Raw genomic sequence first — 6,562 nt, forward strand, 5'->3', positions numbered from 1 at the left:
AGAAGACTTCCCTATCCGCCCAACTAGGCAAAGGACATGAAGGATCAAGTAGTCCTTGCCTAGCTAAATGAAGGAGGGGTGGATATTGGGCTAAGTAAGCATTTTTCCGATCCTCGAAGGCTTGCTTGTGCATCTCTTGCATGAGAAGAGTCAAATAATCATTTCTTGCTTCAACGCCTTCGGGCTTGAACTCTTGGTACTCGAAAGGATAGGTTGGTGTGACAATGGAAGAGGAGGGCATTTCAATTTCACCCTTTTGTTGTCGGATAATGTATTCGGCCTCTTTTGAAAGGGGAAGTAGATAGTTGGCCCGTGGACACTTAATTGACAAATCTTTGAAGGCAAAGTGAAAGATCTAGCCTCACTAGTGAGCCATCCATACTTGGTGTCAAGAGGGTTATGGGTAACCCACTTGTACTCGTATATCATAGTATTAATATCAATGAGATGACCACCCTCTTTCGCCTCATACTTGCTATCCTTGTTGAAGTTTGGATCAAAGTATTTAGCTAGGATAGTTACTAGGACTCCATTCACAATAACGGTAGTGCCTTTCTTCCCACAATCAATATTTAGCCATCTATCTACCAAAAGCCTTAGAGAGTTGAAAGGCTTGGTGAATTCCCTTCCAATGTTCAAAGCCGACTCAAGAAGAACAAAATCGAGTTTGGTGAAATGGTTGGTGTCTTTTCTTGCAATGATGGTGTTCCCTATGACCTTGTGTCACACTCTAATGCCCGGATGGTGGACTAATAGAGCGCGACTACATGAAAGTCCTTAAATTTCCTCCCGGAAATCGCCTCCCAAAGAGGGTCGGGGTCATACTTGCCAACATTCTTAAAATAACTCGGTGAATCACTAAGACCCAAAGCTTTACCCATTTCCTAAAAGGAGATGTGCCTACTAACATTAGCTAGACGAAACTCGATGGTCTCCATAGTCTCAACCTTGTTAACTTTCAAAGAACTCAAAAATTCAAAGGTAAGGGAGGGGTATGTCAATTCCTTTGATTCAAACAATTTCTCCAACCCCATGGCTCTAAAGAAGGCTCTAGTTTGCTCAAGGACACCCAACTTATCTAAGGTATCTTCACAAATAACCTTGGTGGATAGAAATTATTTCCTAGCAAACTTGGCAAAAGTGTCCCTATGGGATTTGGAAATGAAAATTACCTCCGGATAATTTGAAAGTTGAGCAATTTCCGGAGTAGAAGATGTTGTTGCTTCCATGGGAGGTTGTTGTTGTTGCATTTCCATGTTTGGGCTAGCTACCGCCATAACCAATGCTTTCTTTGCTTGAAGACTCTTTTGTCTTGATGAGAGTGCCTTTGCCTTTGGTGCCTTTGCCTTTATTGCTTTTATTGCCTTTGTTGCTCCCTTAGTCCTTGCCATTGATGAATAAACCAAGAAAAGAGTGAAAATCTTCAATTTCTATTGTACCCAAATCGATTTAAAGATGAAAGGCTCTGCCTTTATGAATTAAAAAATCGACTCAAAGGTTGAAGATTTTGTGCTTGGTTTTATTGAAAGAGGAGTGATTGATTTGTTGTTAAAATGATGTTTTGATTTGATTTTGGTGAATGTTGTTGAGGAATCTTGTTTTTGTGATGGAGTGATTGAGGGTTTTGGAGTTATGGGGTTTATGAGTAGTGTTATGAATGAAGGAATGAAGAAATGAATGTGGGAGGGAGGTTTATAAAACCCGAAAAATTTGAAATGCAGGGGCAAGATGGGCGGTTTTTGCTCGGGACGCCCGGATTTGGCCTGTTCTGGGTGGGGAAAAACTCGCCTAAAGACGGCCGTCTTTTAGTGAAGACGCTCGGATTTGCAAACACGGGACGGGCGTCTTTCAGAGAAGACGGGCGGATTCCTTTACAGGGATTTTTCTTATTTTTCTCAGCTAAGAAGACGGGCGTCTTCCTTTCAGGACGGGCGGCTTTTTGAACACGGGCGGATTCCACTGCAGGACACCCGGATTCGTTGACAGTCAGAAATTTCAAAAATTCACCTCATATTGGACGGGCGTCTTCTACCCAATATGCCCGGATTGCCTAAAGACGGGCGGATTCTCCTGAACCTGCTCAGATTCGACCCCTCTTTACCCGGATTCAGTTCCATCCGTGTACTTTGTATTGTCATTTTTCCATTCTTTTTCATATCTCGTGTTCTTCATTGTGGGGGCACTACTAAGGCATGGATAGCCTAGGAAATTGCCATCCCCACACTAAGCTAAAGCACTACACAACAATTGAAATTATTAGTCCCTCCCTCACTTCTCTCAAACATGATAATCATCTTGATCAAAGTATAAAAAATCCATAAAAGACAAAAATGCAATATAAGAATTGAAATGCAAGTTAGAGAGTTAGAAATATTTACAAATGGTTGTTTAGGGAGGACTCCACCAAACTCTCATTCTTGATGAGATGTCAAGGGGGCATATTCAAGGTGTTGTTGATGTTGCTCAACACCTTGAAAAAGTAATCAAACGCTTGTTCATTATCATGATAGAGGTCTTCAATAGACCTTGGCCCTTGTTGTCGGTCTTGATCGATGGCATTACCAATGTAGGGATTAAAAATCCCTTCAAATTCGTCGTCCCAAAGACCACAAACTTCATTAAGTTGATCATTGAAAATCTCTTGATTTGATGGAGACAACTTTCCCATTTCCTTTTCTTGGCCAATAAGGCCATCTTCTTCATTGCTTGACTTTGGTGAGCTTTGCAAGCTCTCTTTGTCACAATTCACTTGCTCTTTGAATGAAGCATCTTCAATTTTCTTCTTCCATTGGAGTTCCGACTTCTTCCTTTCATCCTTCCGACTATAATGATCGATCATAAAACACGGTTCATGTAAACGGGGAGCTCTCATAGTCTTGTCAAGATTAAAAGTTATACTCTCATCTCCCACTTCTAGAGTGAGCTCACCATGTTTCACATCAATCACCGCACCGGCGGTGTGTAAGAAAGGTCTTCCTAGAATGATTGGAATGTTGGAATCTTCCTCCAGATCAACAATGACAAAGTCCACCGGGATGAAAAACTTCCCAATTCATACGGGAACATCTTCCCATATCCCTAATGGTGTCTTCGTCGATCTATCGGCCATTTGGAGTGTGATATTGGTGCATTTAAGCTCTCCCATCCCCAACCTTTTACTCACCGAGTACGGCATAACACTCACACTAGCCCCTAGATCACACAAGGCTTTGTTGATCGTGGTGTCGCCAATGGTACACGGTATTGAGAAGCTTCCCGGATCCTTTAGTTTTGGAGGTGAACTCCCTTGAAGTATTGCACTACTCACCTTAGTGAAGGCGATAGTCTCAAGCTTCCGGATCGACTTCTTCTTTGTGAGGATGCCTTTCATGTATTTCGCATAGGCCAGCACGTAATTGATTAATTCCGTGAAAGGAATTGATACTTCCAAATTCTTCACAATTTCCATAAACTTTCCAAGTTGGTCATCAAATTTGGGCTTGGCTTGACGACTTGGAAAAGGAAGTCTAATCACAATGGGATCATTTTCCTTGACCTTGTCTTCATTTTTCTTTGAAATTTCTTCTTTTGATGGTTCCCCATCCTTGGAGTTTTGCACAATTTCTTCCTTATCACTAGCTTCCACAACTTCATCCTCAACTTGCTTCTTCGGTGCTTCATACCTTGTACCACTTCTCAAGTGAATGGCACTAACCGTTTCATGTCTAGGGGGATTACTTTGAGGTGGTAATTGCCCCTTTTGCCTTTGTGAGCTTGAAGATGCTAGTTGAGTCAATTGGGTTTCCAACATTTTGGTGTGAGCTAGAATGTTGTTGATGGTGGTTTCCTTTGCTTGACTATCTTTTTGCATTTGAGTGAAAAATTCTTGTTGATTCTTTTGCATTTGGAGGACCGCTTTTTGAACATCAAAACCTTGGTCATTTGGTTGATTGTATGGATTTTGATTTTGGTAACCTTGGTTTTGGTTGTAAAAGGGTCTTTGATTTTGGTTTCTCATGGGAGGTGGGGTGTATGTTGTTTGAGGGTTTTGAACATTTTGGCTTTTGTATGAGAGATTTGGATGGAATTTGGTGTTTTCATTGTAATAGTTGGAATAAGGGGTACCACTCTTGTATGCTTGGAAAGCATTCACTTGTTCATTTGTTCCCCTACATTCACTTTGGTCATGTCCCAAAGTTCCATAATTCTCACATATCCCACTTGGTATTGATGAAGATGCCGTCATGGCATTAACATGATGCTTTTGTGATTTTGAGACTTCTTCAAGTCTAGCCATAGCTTTTTCAAACTTCAAATTGATTGTGTCAATGTGAGCACTAAGTTGAGCACCCAATTGAGTAACGGAGTCCACTTCATGCTTTCCTCCTCTAGTAGCCTTGCGAGGTCTACTATATTGTGAGTTATGGACCGCCATTTCCTCAATTTTTTTTCAAGTTTGATTGTCATCAACTGCGGTGAACATTCCATTTGATCCCATGTTGAGAATGTTCCTTGAATCTTCATATAGACCGTTCCAAAATTGTTGTACCAAGAACCACTCGCTAAGTCCATGGTGAGGACATGAGCAACAAATTCCCTTGAACCGCTCCCAAGCTTCATACAAAGATTCTTCATCCCTTTGCTTAAAACCCGTAATTTGAGCTCTTAGCATGTTAGTCTTTTCCGGTGGGTAGAATTTTTTGTAGAAAGCTAGAGCCAACTTTTTCCAAGAATCAATTCCGAGAGTGGCCTTATCAAGGCCCTTCAACCATTGTTTCGCGGTGCCAATTAGAGAAAAAGGAAATAAGACCCATCGAATTTGGTCTTGAGTTACACCGGTTTGTGAAATCGCATCACAATAGTCACAAAAGGTTTCCATATGAGAATGGAGTCTTCACTAGGCATCCCCCCACATTGGCTCCTTTCGACTAATTGGATAAAGGCGGATTTGGCAATAAAATTTTCGGTCAAATGTTGTGGTGTGGGAGTACCATTAGGTAGGTTCTCCTCGGTGGGTACGGAATGTGATGAAAACTTAGGCATTGTGGGTTGATTTTGTGTGGTATTTTGTGTTGGGTTCTCCTCACCTTCTCTTGCAAAAGGGTTGATGAACTCAATAGTTGGTTGAATATCCAAAACCTCACTAATACCTCTAAAATTCCTCCTAGCAAATCTTCTATTGGTTGTCAAAGTTCTTTCAATTTCACGATCAAAAGGTAACAAATCACCTTGTGACCTTCTAGACATGCAAAATATCAAACAACTCGAAAACAATTAGAACAAACCTTGAGGAGTTTTACTTCCCCAAGGCAAATAAAGACACAACTAATAACAATATAAGAAAATCTAAATCAAGATAACATCGTCCCCGGCAACGACACCATTTTTTGGTCGGGATTCGGAGCTATATTCTATTTTTCGGAACAATTGTCGTTGGAAGCACCTAGACCAAAACACAATTTATAACTTCACAAACAACTCTACAATAAGTAAAGAGGTAAGTAAAGGCTGGATCCCAAGGGACGGGAATTGAGATGAGATTTCTATTGAAACTAGTGGTGTCTTAGGGGTGTTACAATTTGGGTTGATGTAGAAGGTCACTAACTAAATAACAATGAAAATAAATAAGCAAGATGAATTGAAAGGGTTGTAAACAATTGATAAAAAGCACAAGGGTATCATGGGGTCATAGGGGAATCATGGGAATTGATCATACAAACATGTTCTCAAATTATAAGCAAGCAATTATTGTTGTGATGGATTGAGTTGGGTGATATCTTACAATCCTAGGAAAGTTTGGGTTCCGGAGCCAAATCGATTAGATTGTACAACACATACAAGTCGACTTAATCTTCCCTACTCAACAACATGCATGGTCTAATGAGACTCGAGTTGGTTTATGTCTTACAAGTCTCATTGAAAAGATAGGTGATGGGTAAAAAATGCAAGGATTCATAGGCTCGCATTTCATCAAACATAACATGTGCATGAGTTGAGATCAAAACAAGCAAGCAAATAAACCATGAAAGCATATTAATTTAAGCATGAATCATCCCCCATGATGGTTTCCCCTAATTACCCATTAACCCTAGCTAGGTCACTACTCACTCATTATCATGTTGATCATGCAAGCAAGGTTGTCAATCATACCAACAAAATGAAACATGATGAACAAATGAAAGTAATTAACAATAATTAAAAAGGGATTAAGAGAATTATACCTATTAATGATTCCAATAATAAAGCAAAGAATAAAAGAAGTACTTGATGCTTGATTGAGAGGTTGTCAATCTCCCAATAATAACCCAAATAATCTTCAATTACCTAAAATAAAGGATGAACAAAAGAGAGATTAAGGAAATAAAACTTGTATTAAAACTTGATTAATTGTTGATTACAAAACTAAAGAGAGATTTGATTGGTATTAACTACTCTAATAATTGATAAGAAGAACATGCTCTTCTAATTAGACTAATGGGGTATTTATAGTGGAAACTAGGTGGATGCATTAGAGTTAACTAAGGGCTAAACTAGTAATTACATTTTTTTAGATTGAGCAGGGAGACGCCAGTATTTTTCGAAG

At 39.8% G+C, this 6,562-nt stretch overlaps 1 non-coding gene across 1 annotated transcript; it reads left to right on the forward strand.

Moving 5' to 3' along the window:
• Positions 1-4,544: 4,544 nt before the first annotated feature.
• On the forward strand, positions 4,545-4,651 carry LOC141625826 (small nucleolar RNA R71). The gene has a single exon (XR_012535577.1). It is a non-coding gene; the product is annotated as a small nucleolar RNA R71 (small nucleolar RNA).
• Positions 4,652-6,562: the final 1,911 nt, after the last annotated feature.

This window comes from Silene latifolia, chromosome X, assembly GCF_048544455.1.
Source record: "Silene latifolia isolate original U9 population chromosome X, ASM4854445v1, whole genome shotgun sequence".
Taxonomy (NCBI): Eukaryota; Viridiplantae; Streptophyta; class Magnoliopsida; order Caryophyllales; family Caryophyllaceae; genus Silene; species Silene latifolia.